The sequence below is a fragment of the Dermacentor silvarum genome, chromosome 8, assembly GCF_013339745.2.
Source record: "Dermacentor silvarum isolate Dsil-2018 chromosome 8, BIME_Dsil_1.4, whole genome shotgun sequence".
NCBI classification, from domain to species: domain Eukaryota; kingdom Metazoa; phylum Arthropoda; class Arachnida; order Ixodida; family Ixodidae; genus Dermacentor; species Dermacentor silvarum.
In genome coordinates, this window is record NC_051161.1 from 100,522,804 (window position 1) to 100,548,672 (window position 25,869).

The 25,869-nt window shown below is 46.9% G+C and overlaps 1 long non-coding RNA gene across 1 annotated transcript in view; it reads right to left on the reverse strand.

The window, feature by feature from the left end:
• Window positions 1–943: 943 nt before the first annotated feature.
• The window catches only part of LOC125939749 (uncharacterized), a 28,702-nt gene continuing 3,776 nt past the window's right edge, over window positions 944–25,869 (reverse strand). The window contains exons 2-4 of the long non-coding RNA XR_007463118.1: window positions 5,991–6,097; window positions 1,681–1,912; window positions 944–1,010 (exon numbers count right to left, since the gene is read on the reverse strand). This is a non-coding gene — a long non-coding RNA (uncharacterized LOC125939749). The remainder of the gene's footprint in view (window positions 1,011–1,680; window positions 1,913–5,990; window positions 6,098–25,869) is intronic.

The following is a 25,869-nucleotide window of genomic DNA, read 5'->3' on the forward strand; positions in this document are numbered from 1 at the left end:
ATCTAACAAAATAGTTGTGTTCATATACGCTAAGCATGCGTTCGCATTCCCAAACAATTATTGTACGGAAGCAATCACTGCTCTAAAGCACTAACTTAAAATGGAGCTGATGTAGTGGGGGTATTTTTTCGTTGTTTAATGGCCTTTTTTTATGCATGGCACAGTAGAGACGGAGACACCGGGGAGCGAGATAGAAAACGTCGTCCGCTTTGGCCACTGTTTAGCATTCACATTTTAATTTATTCGCAGATTTTTTCTCTATCGCCGAAACAAAAAGAAGCCTAGCTCGTTGCCCGCGTTGCCACGAACCCCTTGATTTGCATATAGCAGTGAACAGCAGCGGGAGGACACCAGAGAACACGGCTGAAACCAGCAGTTATGCGTGTAGCCATGTTGTAGGGCGAGGAGCTTCGTTTTGCCATACCCTAGACAAGATGGCGGATGGCACTTTGCTGCAAGTCGATAGAAGACTGTTGTCATTTTGAGCAGCCCCTAACGTGACACGCTAAAGATCTTTACAAATGTCATATTTCTCTCTAGTTTTGTGAGCAGGAAACATCTAGATAACAATGAATCCACATGAGAGGACATTGATACGGGAAGGAAGGACACAGAATGGCCGCCTAATATCTGCAACGTTCAAACAGCTTTACCGAACAGTTTTCACGGCGTTGTTGAAACTAAGCGCCGTGTTTGTCTCACTTTCCTGTGTGCCTGTCCCCGTGTTTCGTTGCACATCATCGTAACATGAATATCAACAACCCGGCATTACCACCTTCGTCTGCACAATAGAACGTCATAGCAACCTGTTACAAGGAGTTAATTTTAACCTATTAAGTCAGGCGAAGTGGAGCACTGGCAACGAAGCATCGACAATTTCAAAAGTGACCACCAAGAGCTTACGGATCTTGCAAGGTTCGTTTCCAATCATGATCCTTGTAGCCTGTCTTCGGTAACCTCACGTCGCTGCAGACGGCAACACTATCTGCTCGCTTCGGTCTTGTCTTTGCCTGAAGATCAAAATTGACGAAATTTTACTATAACATGCTTCACAAGAACTAAAATGCGAGATAGTGAAGATAATTAAGTTACGGGCACGCGTAAGGACACCGCGAACATGTACCGGTGCGTCGAGGCACAAACGGAAAGGGCGCGAACGCTGCGATTCTCCTCTCCACCTGCAGGCGCCTCAGGTGGCGCCTCAGGCGCCTCTACCTGCAGGCGCACGCTTCCCTCAGGGCGACGAAGATAATCTCGGCGATTTGACAGACGGGCGAACAAAGCATGCTTCGCATGTGTGGTGGGGAACCAATCGGCTGGTGATAATGAGATATGGCGGTGATCAGCCAAGGAGATCAGGCACAGTCAAGATCCTTGATACCGAACACTTACTTTTGTCTAGGCTTGTGCGTAAGATGATCACCCTGCTTAGTGTAGTTTAATTCTACCGAAGAAATAGGCGTAACCTTACAACTATCATACCACCTCTTCTGGGTGAAAGAGTGATCGTGAGAAGAATGTAGACACGAGACCATTCGAAAATTGACGGATAAAAAAGACAAACCTCCGGAAAGTTAACAGAACACGTCTTACAGGACAGAACGGTAGCATTGCTCTTGTGCAAGAACCTCACACTATTCTAGGAGCGAGCAAGTTTCAGGGTGGCCAAAATGAACTTACTGCATTCGGCAGGCTTGTGCGTCCCCTAAGCCACGCACAGCCAGTTTTCGGTGTCCTTATGTCACTTCGTACACAACAGCTGTTCTCTTCGGACTTGCCCCGACCACGTCTACCATTATCGAAGGTCCCTCGCCCTCGGGAAAAGTAGACGGAAGGCTGCGATCACTGCGATGGCACTGTGCTGTTCGCTTCCGTCCTGCCCGGTTTCACCGGTCCACTTCGACTGGCTTCTCTGCAAAGCGCGAAAAGCAAGAATATCGCATTTTCGCCCAAAAAGGCAAAGCGTGAATTCAGATAAAAAATTAATAGACAGCTATACGAAGTAAGGAGAGTAGTTTTATCGCCCATATAAACTAGTAAACGTTTCCTTACTAACTAAATAAACAAGCATGGTGTCACGCTTGCACAAGCAAACCTGAGCATCTCACTCGATGTCTGCCGAACACTCGCTGTCGTAACGTTGGCGTGAGGAAGCGCAGCAGCGATCAAATCGGCTTTCGTGTTACCTCTCGATTCAACGCGAACCAAGCGGCGAGAATCAAAGCGCACATGAAGCGACCACCACTCGGTGCACCTAGACTATATCCCCATAGCAGATGCACTTTCACAAACGCTGGCACCTTTTTTTTTTTTTTTCTGCTAAAAAGAATTGCGTAGCTTGCACTAGTGGCGCAAGGCTAAATAAACAGTGGACCTGATCGGCACGTAGCTCGTCCTGGCCTTACGGGTTGTGCTTTCCCGCAATTTATTGATTACTCATCGATTATCGATTAGCCATTGATTGGCTATCGCAACGTATTGCTCACGTATTTGGGCTAGGCTAAGCACTACCAAGTCATCCCAAGTATTTTTCGTAATTTATTGATTATTGATCGATTATCAGTAGAGACCGGATTTTAGGCAAATGCCTTTTTTTTTGTTCCTTGCGCTCATATCGCCCCACTTTGATATATAAGCATGAATTAGAGCTTAAGAAGGGCTATTATGGTGTTCTTATAGTGCCTATAAATGCCTATTTTGGCGTTTGTACCTAAGTGCCTATAAATGCCTATAAATGCCAATTTTCAATATCGGCGCCCATATGAACACTATATTTACCCTCAAGTTTCGCTTTCAAGCGCAGTTAGAGACCGTTATTCATGTTACCGGGCAACATTGACTGTTCGGAACTCTATGGGGTTTAACCTAGTTCTCTAGTTGAACCAACTCCTGGAAAACAACCTCTAGCTGCAGTGAAATGGGAGGCGCCGGACAGCACACGCCGCCGCGCTGACATGGCGCGGAGAGTCGTCAGGGGAAAGAAGAGTGAAGAGCAAAAGAAGGAAGAAAACTGATGTGCACGCGGCTTTTGTTTTGTTTGTAATTAGGTTCCGTATGACGTCAATGGAGATGAAATCGTCGCCGCGCGCCGAACGCTGTATGTGCGAGTGAAAGGGCGCGAGGGACGCGCGCTTTCACGGGGAGTGAACGCACGGCGGCGAACAAACGCGCGTTCTGCTCTGTGCTCCCTTAAGGGCTGATGATGATAAGTGGTTCTTGGGGGAAAGGGAAAGGTTGGCGCTATCTTCTGCAGCCCTTGAGGGAGCACGGCTCAGCGCCAGAAGTAGGCGTCTCTTTCCTCCTCTACAATCACCATATATGTAGAGCAAACGTGCCTTCTTCCGACGCACGAAAGGCCGTGGGGGGAGGGGGAGGGAAGGGAGGCGACGTTTAACTGCGGCACCAAGTGCCTATTTATATCAGAGGCTCAGGCAACAGTCACCAACGCCGCACGCATTTTGAGCGAACGCGGGCAAAACGCCGACGGCGTCGACAACAGTTCTGCGTGTTGCCGGTGCTGCTGCATGTCCAAGTTTATACAGCTGATAATTTAAGGTGTTCATCGCCGTCAAGCATTCCTTCTCAGCATACAAGATCATTCTCAGTGACAAGAGACACAATTTTGAATCCAAAAATCTGGAGATTGTGGTAGTTCAACAATCTTCGCAATGATTCTTCGACTACGTTCCGCGTGCTCTGCAAACATATTTCTTCAAACACGTGAACTTCAAATGGGCGGAAGTGTATTTGGCAGTGTTGGGACGTCTGGCCTGTACAATTCGGATAATGTCAGTGTATATGAGAAAATTGCGAGGGGTTGTACCTAACAGTCCTCATGTAAGAACATGCTAATTTCTTAATAAATAGTAGTCACTCTTGCGTTTATTATTTATCTGTTTTTGTTGTGTCCTAATTTAATTGCGTCAGGCAGACATAAAGTAGCGTTTTTTTTAATCAGTATTCCCAACTTTAACGTATTCATTTTCATGCCTGTTTCACTATATGCGACGCTCGAGTACAGTGGCCGTTGAACATGAATATGAGCAGTGTGCTTGTAGAATTAGGCCAATTGATCGTCATTAGTCCAGCAGTATTATGGGGCAATTGCACGGCTATGTTCAACTGTTGGCGCCTTTGTGCCATCATATACAATAACATTTCTTGTTTTATTGTCGTAGATACAGGTCGCGCATGTCTTCACTTGAAATAATTTGCATTTATGTAAAGATTTATTGTGCCTATATTTACGACGTTGGAGGCCTAAAACGTTGTTTTGCCTGCCTATTTTTGGCGCCTAAAACGCGCTTTTTTTAATGCCTAAACATCCGGCCTCTAATTATCAGTTAGCTATTGATTGGCTTTCGAATGGCTATCGCAAGGCGAAGCAAGGCGCAGCTATGCGCAGTGACGTCATCAATAGGCGAGTTTTTGCGAACGCTTCGCGGGGAAACGAAAAGCTTTAACATAAGCACGGCTGTTAAAAAGCGGGGCCGGTGACCCTGTTACTCATGTAGTCAGAAATGCGCCTTAACTCGAAGCCCATGGTTGACTTGGTAGAAATAACGCTTGACGTGAATGCGCCGAAGAAAGCGCAATGAGCGTCTTGGACACTCTCACGCCAGGCGTCGTCTAGATAGTCAAGCACGGACTTAAGGTGCGTTTCTGAATACAGGAATTAACGTCGCCGTCGTCCAATTTATATTCCCACGACAATAACTATACGAACGCTCGAGACCCAAGAACGCCGTCAGCGATACCAACGCCGCTTTTGTCACGCATTGCCACTCAACGGCGCATGCGCGGCCTCCAGTGTAGCTATTGACATTGCCACCGCTGAAAGGGGGTTACATGCACGATGCGTGTAGTGCAGCGCAGCCGTGTTCCTCTCCAGCGCTTCCCTCTGTACAATGTGCACCATTTAGCGGCGTCGCCATAAAGTCCGCGCGTGGTGTGCGTCCCAAGCTGACTTCAAAGAGATACATTGAAGAGCGAAAAATGACCACTGATACGTGCCCAGTGATCCAAGTTAGCGACGAAGACGTTCATTGAAGAACGACACGTACCTAAGTTGGTCCAACTGTTGGTTTGAAACCCACGGTCCCCTCACAGCACAGCAGACCGATTATCCACCCACTAGAGCACGGACTTCAGACTACCCATTGAACCCAGCTGGCGCGAAAGAGGTTAGATACGCACAGACAAACAAACGGGCTAACATACCGCAAACTGGGTGAAGTGAGATTCCAAAGAATGCTAATCGCATTAAAAATGCAGGTACGTGAGCGGAAGAAAGACGGTAGTCACATCGAATGTACTGGATGTGGGCGAGAGTTTGGAACAAGGGGAATCTCCGGAGAACATTATGTGACACGGGTTTAGTCGATCTAGTGGCGCAGTGAAATCAGGAAGGCTCTCGCCTGTTGACGTAGAAAGAGAAAGAAAAAAAATGAGAAGACAGACAGACAGGCCCGGCGCTGTCCTGTCCGACTCTGCCCGGCGCTGTCCTGTCCGCTGTCCTGTCCGACAAGAAAGACGGACATGCTCTCGCCTGTGACGACTTCGTAATTAAGGCGAAGTTATAGATTCATTTCCTTATTTTTACAACATCAGCTGTTAAGAGATTCAACCACGCTTAGCGGCGTTCGCAGGCTTTTGAATGTGTGCAAGAGTGAGCAATACAGCTGGGCAGGTGAATTGTGCTCGCGTGAAAATATTGCTGACATGTGAACGTGTATTTAGGTAACTGTGTTGCACAGCACCTTGATTCGTGCTTCGAAGTTATTGGGGGTCGTAAGTTAACGAAATATCCATTCTTTTAATCAGCAACCTATGGGACATATATTTTCTCCTAATAATGATCGCTGTCTATCTCGCGCAAAACATTTACAGTGTAGCGATGTAGCGAAGTATACGTACAACGCTATCACTTCAGGCGAAGCCAGGCACTGGTAGTGCCTTAAGAGCTTCCAAACCGGCCGTGTCAAACTTACCAGCGTCGTACGCCATGAAACCTTGAGCGGTCCACGGCACCAACCCATTGCCGGGGGACTGTCGCTGTTCGCTCCCATCTTGCCACGGAGGAGGATCATGGCGACTTCTACACAAAGCCTGCAAAGGGAGTAACGGGTAATTACTCTTAAGTAATCAAACGACAAAAAGTCCGGACCAACTATTTATGACACCGTGTTCACCAATTCAACGACTCCTTATTAAAGGAGTTGCTGACTGAATTGAGTGGCAGGAAGCACCAGTGAAGCGAGCTGTTGATTTTATGAAATTGCATATTCCCCGCTTCACTACATACTGCAGCTACAATATTTGTGAAGATAATCCTAGAAGCTGCTACATTAAGAGATACTGTAGCGCCCACCGACGCCGCAACGCGGGGACGCTCTGGTCGGCGCCCTTGGCCGCCGCCTTCGTGCCGGCTGCAAAAGACTACGAATATAGAGTTGGGCGGCGCGTGCCCGATGCGCAAGCACGGCACGCGCAGTGTTCTTTTGAAGCCGGCTGCGCTGGTCCTCTTGGCAGGGCGCTCCGCGACGACCCCTCGGTTCCTTACAGTACCACATTGTATTATAGATAGATCGCGTTCATGGTTTAGGCATATTCACTGTGAGAGGTCGTTGGAACTATTCAACAACAATGAACTCAGCAAATAAAGGCGAAGCGTACATTCTCTGTCCCACACAAACACACATCTTGTAAATATTCCCGTACATAGCGAACCAACAAAATACAATCTATAAACACGAAAGGGAAGTATAAACGCGAAAGTGGACAGTGAGCCATCTTTTAGCACTAAGCTGCAAACGAAACCCTTTGTCAGGAAGAAATCTTCGCAACCGAAGCAAAAATTCATCCTATAGTCGGGGATGTCAATTTTTCGCATTCACGAACTTTCCATCACCTTGCGGCATTACGCAGAACTGATTTTCCAGACTATAGGCAAAAGATGCAAAGTGAAAAATTATTCCGCAAACTCTCTTGTGCGAAATGTCGGAGAACTACGACCGGCGCGATGCAAGCATCGTGTGCCAGCTATGCTTTAAGATACTCCAACTGCAGACTGGCGGCCAGACAGCGTGACAAAAAGGGATACTTGCGACGGAACTGCAGGACCGTCGTAGGACAAGAGCAGAGAGACCATGCTCGGTGTCTCGCGGGACGCCAGCTTTGGGCTTAAGAGCTACAGGCTCAGGAGCTCCAGGCATAGGCAGGAGCTGGGTACCCGTCTCCCGACAGGCTGCTGCTTCCGCCCCTGGTACCTTGTTCCACCGCCATCTACTGCAATGGCGCCACCTTCGCGTTCCAGGCGCACGTCACGAGACTCTGAGCGTGTCTTCTCTTTCTTTCCCATATTTTTCTTGTACAGTTGCAAGATCACGCTCGTGTCTGCGCCATCGTCTTTTTTTTTTTTTTTTTGGCAAACGTAGCGCGTGCACCTCGTGATAATCGGACATATGGAGGTCGCATTGCTAGCCGATTTCTACGCTTTCGATCCCGTTCGCTAGCATCCAGTCGGCTCCTTCACAGCGAAACCCAATCAGTACTACAATGGAATCTTACTCGGGGCTCTGAATTGTCCAGCGGCAGCATAATTTCGCGTGGTCGTTATATAAACATTTTCTCTTTTCTTCCTTTTATGGTTGAAACAAGTCAATCTGCGTCATATAGACATTTTCATCGGGCGAGCAGGGAAGGCAGTGCGGCGAGCCCCGCGAGCCTTTCCTCCTCTCTGGTGTGCGCGATTGGCACGTTGCAGCTTGAATGTGGAAATACGAAGTTGATCCGCGAGGGGTACTTGCAGTTCTTGCTCCCTGTTGCATGTGCGCCTTCACAAACAATGCACTTAATAGTGCGTTAGGGTGGCTCGCCAGGGTCTGGCGGTGGGTGGTATTGTTCGTCGCAGCTGTGGCACAGCTGCTGCTGCTGCTGCGGCTTGCTGCAGACGTCAGCGCGGTGTCCAATCATGCGCTAATTAAAGCATGTTTCGACATGTTCTCGGAATTTGTAGGACTGGAACAATTCCCACCCGTAGTAAAGTTCGAAGCGCCCAAGTTTTCCGGCAAATGTGACCAAAACGGAAAGAGATTTGCAAAGTCCTTCGTGCAGAAATTCTTGGCAATTCTGGGCTGAGGCTTAATACAGCGTCCACTACTTCATCGGGCGTTTCTCCCGGGTGATAGCCTCCGTAAGTAATACCCCTGGACGACTCGTCAGGTGATGGAACATAGGCCATGGTCGGAAAATCCTTGGATTCCAGTTTGACGGATTCCAAACAGCGATAACTTCTCATGCGGTTGGGATTCTTCGTGCCGATAGTGATTGTGTTGTATGGGCTGACGCGAACACAATCCTCCTTCAATGCCAGTACCGGGTCTAGATTCCCTGAGACGGCGATTGCCTGATGAACTGCTCTGGCGCCGTAAGCCTGAAGCTCAAAGTATCTTGCTCGCACGATTACATTATGATAGTCTGCCGGAAGGCGAAGAAGGGCCGCCCTATGAGGGTGGAGAGGGGGCTTGCTGACGGCTGAGGGAATTTCGGACGCGCTTTTCACGAGGTTGATTCCTGTGCCGTCCATGGTGGCGTCGCTTCTTCCCGCGTTCCAGCTGCGGGCGGACTGCCTGGATCCGATGTGGCTGTACTTTTGGTGGTGTCCCAGGACTCGTTCCCAGCCCTCTTCCAAGAATCTGTTCCGGGGAAACAGCCTCAACAACGATAGAATATTCCATTCTTCTTGGCTTAACGGGCTTGCTTGGTGCGGTGTCCCCGACGAAGTGTCGGGGGACACTAGGTCTAACATGACCCAGCGTTCCCGTACACTTGGCGATTCAAAAAAACCACTAGAGTAATCAGTGTATGACACACCTGCACACAAACTGGCTTCGGCAGGCATCCGCCAAGACAAATCCCGGAAGCAGGAAAAAGAAAAAAATTGACTCCCCTTTTCAGGAAATTCTTCAGGCCATTCGAAGCATAAATAAGCGCCTAGACTCTCTGGGTCAGCAGATACCAGCTAATCAGACTACCATTAGCAATCTATTAACAACCCATCAAAATTCTTCGCTGGTAATCTGCACCCTAGGACCATGGACAACCAAATTATGAACACTACGGGCAGAAGCAATGGGCTCAAATACCCTGCAACTTCTGATAGAAAACGCCAAGCCAAAAAGATGGCGGAAGCCGCTTCAGATAAGCAACCCTCATCTAAATCTTTAAACATCCCCAAACCGATGCCAAATGTATCAGTTACGTCAAAAAGCTTGAAGATAAAGTTTAAAACATGTTTCTTAACTTTCACTCGCAAATAAGCAACGACTTGAATCCCTTCAACCACTCCAAACCCCACACCCAGCACAGGTAATTCATCCCTGCGTGGCTCCGGGCACCCGGTCAAAACTATGACAGCGGAACTGCCGGGGATATTGAAACAAAAAAGCCAACATGTAGTTCCACAAGCAAATCTTTCAAAAACCTCCCGACATTATTGCCTTCGAAGGAACTAACGCCATGGTAAAATTACCAGGCTATAAGGCTTTCCAATCTTCGATTGATGTACGCACAGGGCGACTCCCTACACCTGCAATTCTTATTCAGATAAATATGGTAGCAATTCAACACAACGTAGACGGAACAACAGTGCCTCATACACTCATCGAAAGCATACCACAGGTTAAGGAAGACACTGCGATGTCCTCAATGTATACAGCTCATCTAGGGACAAAGGCACTGAGCTCGCAGGTCTCCTTCAGAAGGTTGCTACAACAGCAGGAAGCGCCCAACTTCTTATAGTCTGAGACTTTATTGCCCAACATACCGCATTGCGCTACGCAAAATGCAATACCAAAGGGACCAAAATTTCGATTGCCACACAAAATCTTGGCCTCTCTTTTCTCAATAATGCGCAAGTTGCCACCAGAATAGGTAATAGTGTCTGTGTCGATACATCTCCATACCTCACGCTGTGCAGTAACACAGGGGATATTCGATGGTCCAACGAAGGTGTCTCACTTGACAGAGATCATTATATCTCAACCACTTTCCAAATACAAGACAAAAAGCCCCCAACGCCACCTCCAAAATCCTGGATTGGGACAAATTTCGCAAAATTCGGGAGCAAACAGTTCCAACCGATATATCTAACCTAAAACATTTGATTTCGGATCTTGCCTCGGATATAGAATGTGCCACCTCTATGGCACCTTCGTCTGAAGAGCAAAACACCACAGACAGTAAATTACTCCAGATGTGGGAAACGCACGTCAGCCTTCTTAAGCACTGGAAAACACAGCGCTCCAATACGACACTCTGTGTGAAAATTTCTCACTCAGAAAGGAAGATTGAGCAGTATACCTTTGAATTGGAAAAACCACAGTGGGGCCAAATTTGCGATAGCATGACTGGACAATTGGGAACCAAGAAGACGTGTATCCTACTCGGACATCTCCTAGACCGTAGTGCTAATAAATCGGCCCAAGAAGATCAAGTGGCTCGACTTATGCACCATTACCCGAGTACACAGGACACTCATTAATGAACTGCAACGCCGATATGTAAACACCACAGAAAATGGCTCGCTGCCAGGCTACACCGGGTTCGACTGTGCGTACCTAGACAGGTACATCGAGGGCGCAGATGTGTGCAACGTGGCAGGCCAACTCCACACAGTTTCAACCCATGGAGCGGACGGAGAAACTATTAAGCTTTTCCGAAATCTGGACCCTAAATCGATTCTCGCACTAAAGCATTTCATCAACCATCAGTGGCAATGAGGCACCATTTCACAAAGCTGGAAACATTCCAAAATTACTTTAATTCCTAAGCCTGGCAAAAGCTTGCGCTAGAAAGTTTGAGGCCCATCTCCCTAACCTTTTATCTGGGCAAGCTAATGGAGCATATTATCCATTATAGGCTTCATAACTACGCTGAGGACAAGGCACTCATCCCAGACAAAATGACTGGTTTTAGGGCAAACTTATCCACCCAGGATGTCATGATCGGTCTTAAACGGGACTTCATCGACAGAGAAAGAAACAAACATACCAGAGCTGTTCTGGGCCTTGACATAAATAAGGCCTTTGGCAACGTCTCGCACAGAATATTCCACGGAATTAATATTAACCCATGCATCAGCACTTACATTTATATGCGGTCCTTTCTGTTCATACGCAGAGCCGTCAAAACAATAGAAAACATAACATCTGCCCCAATAACGTTAGCCACACAAGGCACTCCACAAGCTCGGTCATCTCACCCTTTGCGTTCAATTTAGCGCTTATCCGTCTTCCGAAATACCAAATACTTGTCGAAATACCAAATTTGAATCACACTCTCTACGCAATATCTCCCTCTGGACCAATAACGGTATTGAGAGGGAAATTGAGGCAACTCTCCAATTGGCGGTTCATCAAATATAAAGATACGCCGCACAAGCAAGAGTAACATGCCCGTAAGTCTGAACTTGTCATGTTTGGTGCAGTGATCTCCGAGAAAAATGATTTCTTCTTGTTCATGTATTCAGATAGGAGCCCGCGAGCAAACGCTTCCTCTTAAAAGCAAGCTGTTCCTTGCGAATCTGTTACCGCAAATATGCTGCTGCTTTTGTGCTGCTTTTGTGCATCCACAGAAGTGTGTATCCCACAGAAAGCGTATGCTGAAGGGCAAGATATAAAAAAATTGCTTGCTACCCTCCTCTTATCGTGTCTGCGAGATTATTGCAAATCTTAAAGTACACAGGTTGCCAGGCATGCTTTCCTGTGGTACTTCCTGGCAATTTCCAAAAAAAAACAATTCCTATCGAGCTTTGCTTAACGACGTCATACGGCGTCCCAAATAAGAGAGCCTCTGTGATGCAATCTGTACTTACAACTGAATTACCCATTGAGTACGTACAAATATCTTTTATACCAATGACCTCAGTCACGGTGCCGCTTCCTAAAACTGCGATACCATCACGGTTCCTCAAAGTTACTTTTTTCCGTGGCCGCTCCAAAGCCCACGACTGCACTTTGCGGCGACTCTATAGTATACTAGAAATACTCAATAGTAAGTATCTGTTGACAAGCGCTCCCTCCGGGTCATCTGCATAAGCTTGTCAACAGAAATACGTATTATTAATGATTATGTCTAGTATACTATAGAGTCACTGCAAATTGTAGTCGTGGGAATTGGTAAACAACTTCGTCGACAGAAAAAAAATTGAGAAACCGTAAAGGCATCGCAAATTTAGCAAGCCATGACTGAGGTCATTGGTATAAAAGATATTTGTACTTACACAATGGGTAATTCACAGCTTTGATAAACCGTCGCGGCGACGGAAAAAAATAACTGAGAAAACGTCAAGGTATCGCCGTTTTAGCAAGCCACACGGTGGCTATACAAACACATGCAGACATACGAGATTGCATAGAAGCAAACGGTAACGCTGGTCCTGATATTCTGGGGTGCTTTCTCACAGCACGCACCGAAAAATTGCGTTCACCTATACTGCACTCATATAACATGACCATATAAAAATTCATCGCTCCGGCATCCTTCATATTCCTGTGAGGACAACCCCATAATTCATATTTCTGTAATGCCCCCTGGAGTACGCACACGACGAGCTTCGATTTAGTACAAGTATAGTTTATTATAGTATAGTAATAATTTTTTCCCAGAGATATGTAGATAGTGCGCGTCCATTTCCGTTAAACTAAGACTTTTTTTCGGATTTAGCGAGTTCTGAAAATAACGCTGTATCAGGCTAGATAGTGGTTATTCTGCAGTCTACTTCAGCTGATTTTAATGATCACCGGATGGTTGTCCTGCACGCACGTGGAAAATACCGCGCTTAGAAACGGGCTGCGCTGATCGCTTTCAGTAATGGTATGCTATACAGCTTTCATTTCTCTTCGACGTATTATGTAAGGGTATGTCTAAGGCTGTGCGTATCTCGCACGTGAATTTAGAAGACGGCAGCATTTGAGTTTCATTTAGTGCGTGGAAGTACTTATAAATAAGCGCGAATCGTCTTCTAATTTTGAACCAGTAATTTCCTCGTTTTTTTTTTTTAATGCGTGAGTCGCACGCAAGAGTTTTGACCGCAAATTGAGAGCGAATCTGATAGTACATCAGTGAAGTCAACGAGGCTCTCAGTGGCACTATTACGTGCGTAAATAACGGATGTAGAGTAGAGCACTGCACGGGCCGGATTTTTCGGCCCGAGCCCGGCCCGGGCCCGCTTTATGAAGCCCGAGCCCAGCCCAGGCCCGTGGTACCAAGCCCGGGCCCGGCCCGGGCCCGGGCGTACATGACCGAGGCAAGCCCGGGCCCGGCCCGGGCCCATGGCTCCAAGCCCGGACCCGGCCCGGGCCCGCGGTTCCAAGCCCGGACCCGGCCCGGGCCCGGGCGTTCGTTACTAAACTTAGCCAGGGCGCGCGTGTTCATGAACAGGCCCGGCCCGGGCCCGCTTGAGGATATTTGTTGATGGTGATTATTATTGATGCCTTGCGCTTTGTAGCGGGCGATCACACGGAAAATTAGGTGCGTACATGCATCGAAATGTTGCTTTACCCTCGGTGGTAGCTCAGCGGTTAAGCTGTTGCGCTGTTAAGCCCTAGGACGTGGGTGGTATTCCCGCGGCCACGGCGGCCGCATTTCGATATGGGCGAAATGTAAGAACACCCGTGTTATTTAGGTGCACGTTAAATAACTCCAGGTGGTCGAAATTAATCCAGTCCCCACATTGGCGTATCTCGTAATTTTATTGTGGTTTTGGTATGCAATACCAAGGAATATAAATGAGATTTGGTACATGAAAAGTCATTACAATAAAAGTATAGTGAAAATAAAACATGGTAACAAAATTTATTTAAAAGGAGTGTACAACTAAAATGGAAAAGCGGAGAGAAGCAAACCCGGCATATTTTCTTTAATGCTCTTTTCTACACTCGCGTTGGAAACATTACTTACACATTTTTTAAAAGAGGCTCTTGAATAATAATTTGTTCCAGCAAGATAAAAAAGCTTAACGTTATATATGGTGAACAGCCAGCAAAAGCAGATGAAATATAAATCGTTCATATTCTAACGTTGACACGGAAACGTAATCACCCCGTACAATATAATTATATAATCAACCTGTCACACACCACACTTGATGCTATTACAGATAAAAGGTTTCTCCTTTTTTATCAAATAAATATAGAAAATACGCTTAAAATAACGCCCGGTGACACAAAAAAGACCGCACCCAAAAACGATGCCACAGCAATATAAGCCTGAAAAGGCCAGCAAAAGGAAGAAATTTACATGTTCTTGTGCAAAAACAGCAGGTTGTCCAGGCTCTCCGGCTTCAAGCAGGTCCTCCTCTCTTGGAGTACGTACCCAGCTGCACTAAAATTGCGTTCGCTACTGGCGCTCGTCGATGGGATGCAAAGTACTTTTCTTGCAAGAAATGAAAGCCCACGGTATTTACTACACTGGCCTTCCCACCATTCAAGCAGTTTCTCAATGTCCTCACACGAGTCACTGTCCCGAAGGTAACTGTCAAGCTCACTGTCGGCTGGCTGAGTTTCCACAGCATCGTGCCACTCCTTAAATTCGTCAAGGAACGTACGCTTCGCTGGGGGTCCATTATCCGGCTGGTCAGTGCTCGTTTCTCTTTGTGGAAAACGCAGATGTACATCAATTAACAATTCGCGTACTCTGTCGTGAACAATTTTCCTCTCCTGCTCCTCAAGCACGCGGAGATGGCGGAAAGGCGGCCACAAGAACGTTGCGATTTTGTGAAGTTCTCCTATTTGCATTTTTGTTTGAAGAAATTCTAACGTCCTCGACTTGAGCTTGCACACTTCTGGTGAGTCTGTCGAAGCAGCAGTAAGGTGCTTCTTCAGTTTGGTGTAGTACATCAATACAAGGGGCAGCGTTACGACTTTGTCCTGCTCAAGCTTATCGCTGGCCTCTTTGAAGGGCTCCAAGAATTCGACGACCTCCGTCAACAAGGCCTTATTGACGTCTTCCAAGAGTAGATTACCCCTTGAATTCAGGAGGTTCTCTATCGCATCGTACTGAGTTAGCACGGACTTGATCATGGCGAGTTTCGAATTCCACCGCGTGCATATCTCCTGGCACACACCGTGTGGTAGCTGGCTCGTCAGTCCGCTCTGTTTTAAAAGAGTCACGACAGCCTTCACTTTTTTCAGTTGTTCCAAAAGGTCAGGCAGTTCCTCAGCGAGGTACCCGTCATCAAACGCGTTCCGAAGAACGGTGTTCAAGACGTGAGCACAGCAGCTCATTCTGGCATACGGACGCAGCGCGCTAATCATGTTGGCACCCTGGTCTGTCACGAACACCACATTGCTTAACATGCCTTCATCGATCCTCAACTTCGCGCTCCTTCGTACAACCTCTTTACGGATGTTCTCTCCCGTTTTTCTCTCGGGGGGAAAATCACTAGTGAACAGAACAAGGCTCCTCAGTTCCCATTTCACACTCACGTAATGCGCCGTTGCAGTGATATAGGCGACTTTCTTGTAGTCGTCGGTCCACATGTCAAGGGTCATCGAGCAGCGACCTTCCTTCATCGCCGAGTGGATCTCAGGCATCACCGCTTCTCGGAGCTCGTTCACAACTTCGGACACCCTGCGAGACACCGTCGTAGGATGCGGAATCACGGTCCTCGCGGATATGCTCCCGTACTTGGCACCGACAGCAATCAGTTCGTCGGCAACCTTTAGGAAACCGTCGTCGCAAACAACGTCAAATGGCCGCATATCTTTTGCGCACCACTTGACGCAAGCAGTCGTTAGATTCCCCTTTACGGTAGATGAAACCTGGGGTTTGGTCTCGGTGAAGAACGAAGTAATGGCAGCGGTGTCATCTGCAGCCTTGCACTTGTGGCGGTTCAGGTGCGACGTTCCTGTCTTCCCGCCATCATATGCGAAGAAAGCTTTGCAGCTTTTGCACTGCACATGTCCTACTGGTGATAGGGTGTGCACGTCAACCACTTCCAGAAAATGTTTCCAAACCTGGCTTTTCTTAACTTGCTTGGAGACAAGCTTTAGCTTCCCGGCAGCGAGCTTATCTCTTAATACAGCAGCATTCATGGTGCCACGTGTACGGGAGACAAATTACGAACTATATAACGCCGGTAACCAACACGTTAAAAGCATCAGCGCGCTCTGACGAGCTGCGACAGAACAGCCAAAGCCTATTTTTTTCTCTCTTTTTCAGTAGATGGCGACGTTGGTCCCACGTTACGCACGAAGCAGCTCCTCGCAGGTGCCAGGAGGTTCCTTATGGGTGGGCCGCGCTGTGCGCATGCTCCGCCTAGCCGGCTGTCGCCTAGCAACGGAGGTCGTCTCTTAGGCGCTTCTTCCTTCGCGCGCCTCTTATTTCTGCCCACGTGTCAGGATTTAGCAAAATCTCGCAGTGGTCGCTGCAAGGCGGCAAGGCCTTTATTTTCGGGATGGCGCGCATTACACGCGCTTGCGCCTTGGGATGGTTCAGGTGTGCGCCTCGAGCAACACAGTTCCGAACTTAGGATGTCTGTGACAAGGAATGTCCCTTTAATTCCCTCACTGCTCAAGCAAAAAATAATATGACGCTTTGAAGGCGATTTAAAGTTTACACACGCCTTAACATCAGCCCTTCGACCAGAAGGATAGTCATATACAGGGTGTTTCAGTTAACATGGGTCAAACTTCAGAAATATGCAGATGCTTCGTAGCTCGACAGAACCAAGGTAATGTTTGCCGTCGCTTGTAGATACACAGGTTATTTTTTTGCAATCCGCCTAATTCGATAACAATTGTCTTAATTAATTAATCAACTTCTCAGTTATTATAATTAGATAAAAGTGTCAATGAGTAAATTGTAGAGCACCATGAGAAACTCCCGATACAGCTTTCTGTTGCTCAATACGTGCTGCATATAAGTGTTTTTCCGAGTCTGTAGCAAGCTCGCGAATACACCCAAAATGACCGCGCGACTGGCCGCTCGAGGCACTTTGCGTGTATGCGCGGGTTTCTTTCTCATTCGAAAAAAACAAAAAAAAACACATTATGTTGCACGTATTGAGCAACAGAAAGCTGTATCGGGAGTTTCTCATGGTGCTCTACAATGTTCTCATTTACATTTTTAATCTAATTAAATAATTGAAAAGGTGTATAATTAATTAAGACTAAATATCTAATTAGGTGAATTGCAAAAAATAAACTGAGTATCTACAAGCGACGGCAAGCAAAATTACCTTGGTTCCGTCGTTCTACGAAGCATTTGTATATTTTTAAAGTTTGGCCCAAGTTAACGGAAACACCCTGTATAATGCGGTCTACAGCTCTATAGGCGCAACGAAGGACGCGAGCATCAAAAGCTTGTTTACTTACAGATTGTACCATATGTGTCAACCTCACCTCCAGCTCTGGCCCATTATTGTGCTGTTATTGTTCCCCTGGTGCGCATGTATTTAGCTTGATCGTACAAGTTTTATCCATGAGGTCATTTGCTATACGAATATATATGTATGTATATATATATATATATATATATATATATATATATATATATATATATATATATATATATATATATACAGGCAAATTCATGAGCATACATCATAAAATAAGCGCACCAGTAGAAATAGATACTCTTCGCATTAGCGCTACAATAATTTAAGAGTATCGACAGTGGTCATCACAATGTAATCTCAAAAGCGGTACGGTGGAAATTGTTTGAAGAGTGCTTTTTTGTATAATTTATTTTTCCTCACGTGGAAGCAATGTTCGTTTTTGTGGACAAGACAAGAAATAGAACTTCATCTGTTTTTCGCTTTTCTTTAGTAAGGTATGCTAAGAGCCAGCTCTCTGCACGTGTCACTTCAGCTTGGCACAAAATACCTTAGACCATGCAATGCATAACGTTCGCGTGTGCTCGGAGGCCCGACTTAGTCCTTTTAATGAGCGGGCCCGAGTCTGGCCCGCGGCCTCAAGCCCGGGCCCGGCCCAGGCCCGCGGCTTCAAGCCCGGGCCCGGCCCAGGCCCGCGCTTTCAAGCCCGGGCCCGCCGGCAAAACGCTTCGGGCGGCCCGGCCCGGGCCCGTGCAGTGCTCTAATTTGTAGAGTACGAACATATGACATTTTAAGGGTCATTCTGCAGTTAAGTTGGATGATTTTGGTGTTGTATGCATAGACGTGTAGTGTTCCGTTCGATTAGTTTTTTGTTTTTGTTTTTTGTATAGTATAGAAAACTGGAAGTCCGAATCTTCCTCCAGTCCACCACATTTTCAGGCATGGAGTGTCACCCGCCGCGGTGGCTCAGTCAGCTAAGGCGTTGCGCTGCTGAGCACGAGGTCGCGGGATCGAATCCCGGCCGCGGCGGCCGCATTTTCGATGGCGGCGAAATGCAAAAACGCCCATGTGCTTCCGTTGTAGTGCACGTTAAAGAACCCAAGGTGGTCAAAATTAATCCGGGGCCCTCCACTACGGCGTGCCTCATAATCAGAACTGGTTTTGGCACGTAAAACCCCAGAAAGTAGAAGAAAGGCATGGAGTGGCGCCTTACTCCAGCAAAAGAAAATCGACGAAAGCAAGTGGCCCTATGCTAGTCAAGGTGCAACCAAATTAGGAAGGCCCACTACGCTTCAACAAAGTCACTCCTTCATCAGGACAGGAATTGGCCTAGTATTCGGCCACTACATCCCTCATCACTCCTACAATTTACCCATGGCCCTCATTCCCCAACGGCTGAGGAGCACCTCACCAAGGCGGTGGTAAGACCTGCGACGCGGCAGAGGGTGCTAAGAATCTATGGGTACGGACAGGCCGCCACTGGAAATTGAACCTGGCAACGTTCAACACTCGCACCCTATAGAGTGAGGCTAGCTTAGCAGGGCTATTTGAAGAATTATCAGGTATTGCCTGGGATATTATTGGCCTTAGTGAGGTTATAAGAACTGGTGAAGCTTATACAGTACGGCCACGTCCTCTGCTACAGAGGTCTTCCAGATAAGAGATAATTCGGGGTACGATTTCTAGTCCATAGGGACATAGCGGGCAACATTAATGAGAGGGTAGCAGGCGTCGTAATAAAGCTTAATAGGAGGTATAGAATGAAGGCAGTACAAGCCTAAGCCCCAACCTCGAGTCACGATGATGAAGAAGTAGAACAGTTTTATGAAGATGTTGAATTAGCAATGAGGAAGATGCAAAAGTAAACTGCAGTAATGGGGAACTTCAATGCAAAAGCGGGGAAAAAGCAAGCTGGTGAGCAAGCAATTGGCAACTACGGCATCGATTCTAGGAACACTAGAGGAGAGATATCGGTAGAATTCGCGGAAAGGAATAGGCTCTGAATAATGAATACCTTCTTCAGGAAGCGCAACAACAGGAAGTGGACCTGGAAAAGCCCTAATGGAGAAACAAGGAATGAAGTAGATTTCATACTCTCTGCCGATCCAAGCATAGTGCAGGATGTAGAAGTGTTAGGTGGGGTAAAGTGCAGTGACCAGAGGTTGGTGAGGTCTAGGATTTATCTCAATTTGAAGAAAGAAAGAATAAAATTAGTCAACACGATACAGGCCAACCTAGACGCACTAAGGGTAAAAGCAGACCAATTCGGGCTGGTGCTCGCAAGCAAATATGCAGCTTTAGAACAGGAAGATGAAGACAACATAGAGGCAATGAATTGAACCGTAACTATGTCAGGAGCAGCAATTTAAGTGGGAGGTAAGGCACCAACGCAACCAGCAGGTAAGCTCTCCCAAGTAACAAAGGACCTAATAAAGAGGATCAACAAGAAGAAAGTAAGGGATATCCGAAATTATAACGTGGAAAGGATTGAGGAAGCCGTAAAATGTGGACGCAGCATGAAATCAGTGAGAAGAAAACTTGGCATAGGACAAGGCAAAATGTATGCACTGAAATATAAGCAGGGTAATATCAGCAATTTCGATGACATAGTAATTAAACGTCGCGGAAGAATTCTATACTGACCTGCACAGTTCCCAGAACAGCCAAGCTACTTTCATTCGAAGTAGGAAGGAACAGGATTCAGAGGCTCCTTCTAAAACTAGCGATGAAGTTAGAAGGGCCATGAAAGACATGACCAGGGGAAAAGCTGCTGGAGAAGATGGAATAACAATCGATTTAATCAAACGTGGAGGAGATATCATGCTTGAAAAGCTTGCGGCCTTTTATACATATTGCCTCACGTACCAGAAAGCAGGAAGAATATTATACTCATCCGTAGGAACGGAGACGTTAAAGAATTACAGACCCATTAGCTGGCTTTCAGTATTGTATAAAATATTCACCAAGATAATTTTGAATAGAATCATGGCAACACTTCAGCCACCCAAGAGAACAGGCTGGCATCAGGAAGGGATATTCTATGATGGATCATATACATGTCATCAATCAGGTAATAGAGAAATCTGCAGAGTACAATAACCGTCTCTATATGGCTTTCATAGATTATGAAAAAGCATTTCATTCAGTAGAGATATCAGCAGTCATAGAAGCACTGCGTTTCAACAGCTACCTTGGTTCTCCACACGAAAAGTAGAAAGATGCCTATCAACGAAGGGGTCAGGCAAGGAGACACAATCTCTCCAATACTATTCACTGCATGCTTAGAAGAGGTATTCAAGCTCTTAGACTGGGAAGGCTTAGGAGTGAGGATCAACAACCTTTGGTTGTTATTTACAAGTTAAGTTGTTAAAACAAGTGAAGGACCGCGCAAAGAGGGATGGAACGAAAAGTGTTAGGCCTAACGTTAAGAGACAGGAAGAGAGCGGTGTGGATCAGATAACAAATGGAGATAACCGATATTCTCGTTGACATTAAGCGGAAAAATGAAGCTGGGCAGGCCATGTAATGCGTAGGATGGATAACCGGAGGACCATTAGAGTTACAGAATGCATACCAAGAGAAGGGAAGCGCCAGTGGCGCACCGCACCGGGGGGGGGGGGCTGGCTGGTTGTAACCCCCCCCCCCCTATTTGTTTAACTCTTTGCTTTCTTGCACCTTTGAGTACTGCAACTAAGATGTAAGATGCGCAATCGTCTGCACACTCGCAAACTTGCGCAAAAATTGAATTTTTTGACAAGTTTCCGTGAAGAAATTGAAATTAGTGCTGTTTAGATGGTATTGTCAAACTGTCACCCCCCCACCCCCCTGGCAGAGATCCTGGGTGCGCTACTGGGAAGCGCAGTCGAGGACGGCAGAAAACAAGGTGGGGTGATGAAGTGAGGAAATTTGCAGGCGCAAGCTGGAATCAGCTAGCTCAAGACAAGGGTAATTAATTGGAGATCACAGGGAGAGGCCTTCGTCCTGTAGTGGACATAAATATAGGCTGATGATAAATAAGCATCTCTACTATAGTGTGAATATTACAGAAATTGAGTATTTCCACAGGGTGATCATTTTTATATTTATCGAATGTTTAAAAATGCCCGTTGCCGATAACTTAGTTTTCATGAGCTTGTTTATTCAGAGAGGCGGACATTACTTGCACGCGCAATCGAAACATTCTACTGATTAACAAAAATTCACTAATTATCTTTTCAATTATTTACGTAATGGCACATATTGCAAATTACAAATTGTAGCCGGTGAGGTTGCAAGGCGTATCCACTTAGAATGAACTACCAGAATGACGCCAGTTTGGAGATATGCGCCATCAAAATTGAGGTAAAAATGCTTTGTTGTTCCACTTTGTTTAACAAAACGCCTTTCATGCATGGAAGCAATAAAGGAAGTGGAACGCCCATTTTTCTCGTTCCCCGCTTTGGGAAATATCTCGAAACTGTTCTCATCGTGGAAATTCATTTCAAAGGAATACGTCTTGTCAGCTTACCGTTTACAATTCGTAATTTGCAATATGCGCCGTAAGGTAATTAATTAATTTGATTAGTGATAATTTTTCAATTAGTGGAATGTGTGTTTCAATTTCTCGTGCTAGTAATGTCCGCCTCTTCGAATAATAATTCAGCTAAAGGAAAAAGGTTATGCTATCTGCCACAGCCGATTTTTATACATTACATAAAACTTAGTGACGTAAATTGCATGTTACGTCAATGTATTGCAGGGACGCAAGTTGCAAAAGTTACAGTGACGTTTCACTTCGTGGACGCGGGTTGCACGCAAGCATAGAAGAAGGAAAAAGTTAGGAAAGAGCATTAGGTCGCGCAGCCAGCCTTGGCAAGCGAACGCTCCGTGAAGCCAGTCCTTTGCACAGTGTCGGCCCAACATGTGACCTCTTGGACCGAGATGACAGAGCAAGAATCGAGATTTGCCAAGTCGTTTGGTGCTCTGTGGTTTTATAATCAATGCGCACTTGTTCAGGTGCCCTGCCGCAGCGCTGCGTGCAGAGCGGGAGCTCTAAAATGTACCGCGCGTTAGACGTGACTATCGTGTCGGGCCGACACCCTTGGCGTGCGACGCCTGGTGTGCGACGCCTGGCTTGGCTCTCGACGGTGCAACGCCTGGTTTTCCTCAGGGAAAGCGCATATTGCTACGCACGCAAAAGAAGAGACGCCGCGAAGATCCACAGTGAGCACCGCGGTGTAGTACAGTTTCACTCTACCGAAGAAATGGGCGTAACCTTACAACTAGCATACCACCTATTCTGGGTAAAAAGAGTTTTATCGTGAGAAGAATGTAGACACGAGACCATTCGAAAATTGATGGATAAAAAAGACAAACCTCCAGAGAGCTAACAGAATACGTCTTACAGGACACAACGGTAGCATGGCTCTTGTGCCACATCATCACACTATTCTAGGAGCGAGCAAGTTTCAGGGTGTCCAAAATGAACTTACTGCATTCGGCAGGCTTGTGCGTCCCCCAAGCCACGTACAGCCAGTATTCGATGTCCTTATGTCACTTCGGACACAACAGCTGTTCTCTTCGGTCTTGCCCCGACCACGTCTACCATCATCGAAGGCCCTCGCCCTCGAGAAAAGTAGACGGAAGGCTGCGATCACTGCGATGGCACTGTGCTGTTCGCTTCCGTCCTGCCCAGTTTCACCGGTCCACTTCGACTGGCTTCTCTGCAAAGCGCGAAAAGCAAAAATATCGCAGTTTCGCCCAAGAAGCAAAGCATATTAATTGCGATAGAGAATTATTAGACAGATATACAAAGTAAGGATAGTAGTTTTATTGCCCATTACACTAGTAAACGTTTCCTTACTAACTAAATTAACAAGCATGGTGTCACACGCGCGCAAGCAAACCTGAGCACATCTCACTCGACGTCTGCAGACATTCACTATCATAACTTTGGCGTGAGGAAGCGCTGCAGGAGCAGCGAGCAAACTGACCTTCATTCAACCTCTCGCTTCAACGCAAACTAAGCGGCGAGAACACAGCGCACACGTTGCTACCAGACCTAGACTGCATGTCCCCATCGCAGATCGCTTTCACATACGAGGCCGCCTTTTTTCTCCTAAAAAAGAGGGACCGGTGACGTTGAACGATGCTCTTACCCCCGTATGCAGAAATGCCCCTTAACTTGAAGCCCATGGTGAACTTGGTCGAAATATCGCTCTAAGTGAATGCGCCGAAGAAAGCGCAATAAGCGTCTTGGACACTTTACCGCGAGGCGTCATCTAGATAAAGTCAAGCATGGACTTAATGCGCATTTCTGAATACAGAAATTAACGTCACCGTCGATCAATTTATATTGCAATATCAATTATACCAACAGACTTGCAGAATGGGTGCCAAGGAAGCGCAGTCGAGGATAGCAGAAAATTAGGTGGGGTGATGAAATTAGGATATTTGCAGGTGGAAATTGGAATCAGCTAGCGCAAGACTTGGGTAATTGGAGATTGCAGAGAGAGGCTTCGTCCTGCAGTGGACATGAAAATAGGCTGATGATGATGATCAATAATACATCTCTAAAATATGGCACGCTTAATCTCGCGCTAAACAGTAAGTTTAAGCATGACGCGATGTAAATGAGGCCTGGATGACGTTTCAAGCACCACGTGACCGAAAAAAAGCGTGACATTCCTTCATGTAAGCGTGAGGATAAGACTGCGCGTCATGGTTCAGGCTTGTGTAAGCGTGCCGCGTACGCGGGAGAAACGCAAATCACACGCTTAACATCCATCACGCATATCATCACGCATATCACGCATATAACGGTGATATAAGAGTCGAATTCTTCGCGAGACGGTTTTCAGCACACACTTGAGGTCGAGAGAAGGAGAAGGAAGAAAAAAACCAAGCGAAAACAAAAATCACTGTCCAGATGGCTCCGGCATAGCACGCATAGTAGAAATCCAGGATCCGGCTCGTTGCACCTACTATGTTCGTACTGACTCGCAAGCAGCCTACACCGCCTGTCACTCAGGAGGAGCAAACTATGCCGTTCTCAAGACCATTCGAGCTGAAGTCCGTCGTTGGGAGAGGAGGGCTACACCACAAATGTCAAATGGATTCCTGCACATGCAGGAATCACAGGAAGCGGAAACTGTCGTTGCCGCTTCCTGTTAAGGCGTCAGTAGGGCCCAGGAAGCGGAAACGACTACTGACGCCTTCGCACACCCGACGTTGCCCCTATGGATAGGGCAAAGACATGGCACCGCGCACAGTGCTACCGCTGCAATGTTCTCCCGCATTTGGCCAACCCTGAGAAATACGTATGTTGCCGCCCACCCGGCACATTCCGAAAGATAGAGGCGGTCCTTCGCCCAGCCCACACCGGACAGCTTCTGTCACCAAAAAGGCTACACCTCACAAACCCGCACTCATACCCGAGCCCGCGGCCAGAGGTACGGCCGGACATCATCTGTGGAGTTTCTCTGCCTTTGATACGATCCGTGAAAGGACACTTCACTCCCTGGTGGGCACCGACCTGGCACCCTGCAGGAGTGAATCGATCCGCCATCGCACATCGGGCCCAAGGACTCACTCCGGCTTTGTCGTGCTTTTCGGGACTAAATTAGGGAAAAGGAAGGGCCTGGCCGCCTCTTTACGAGCCGAACAAGAAAATAAACGTTTAATTGATGCATAGCCTCCGAGATTTCCATCGCATCCAGCATTCAGTGTTGTCGGCGTCCGTACACAGTTTTTTTAGGAAGAAACTACGCAGAAGAAAATTGTTTTAAATTTTTCTGTTCCCTTTCCAGAGAAACCACTGCACGTTTAGACACTTCGAATGGTAGGTTTTCTCGTGCGCTACAAAATAGAATGTCCTAGAAAATGGACAGCCCTTTTAACCGGCCTGGTGTGTTGTAGGTGTAGTCTAGCGGCAGCCAGGCTCCCACTGCCACTCTGTCAGGGACAGCAACTATTCTATCAACCAGCCACGTCAGACAAAACAGGGCACTGGCCATATAGTGCCGGGATCTTCAGAAACAACCATGCCAAACTTACCTGCGTCTTTCACCGTCTGCCCAGGAGCGCGGTCCTCTGGGCCATCTTGTTGCCCCGGGCACCGTCTTTTTTGGCTTCCGTCCTACCGCTGCCGCCCTGCTCCTCCTGGACTGGCTTCTCCGCAAAGCGTGCAAACCAAGGGCGTTAATTACTCTTAAGTAAACGTGAGCATAATAGCAGTGAACAGCGTTGTTAGGTGCATTGTAACTGCACGTTCCCCGTTTGACAGCCTTCTTGAGTTGCAACATATGTAGCAGTATCCTCGTCCCAGATAAAAGCTTGTCCTTGCCTTAGACGTTTCCTTAGAAGTTCTACGATGTCAGCATACTGCGGAATAAATTTCGCATAATATCCCGTAAGGCCCAGAAATGAGTGCAAAGCCTTCTTGTCAATTGGCTCTGGAGCCTCTACAATAACCTTGATTAGGTATTTTGCCTTCGATCGGCAAAATGCCTTGTGCAGAAATTTTATGGCCAAAGAAAGTTAATTCAAGAACA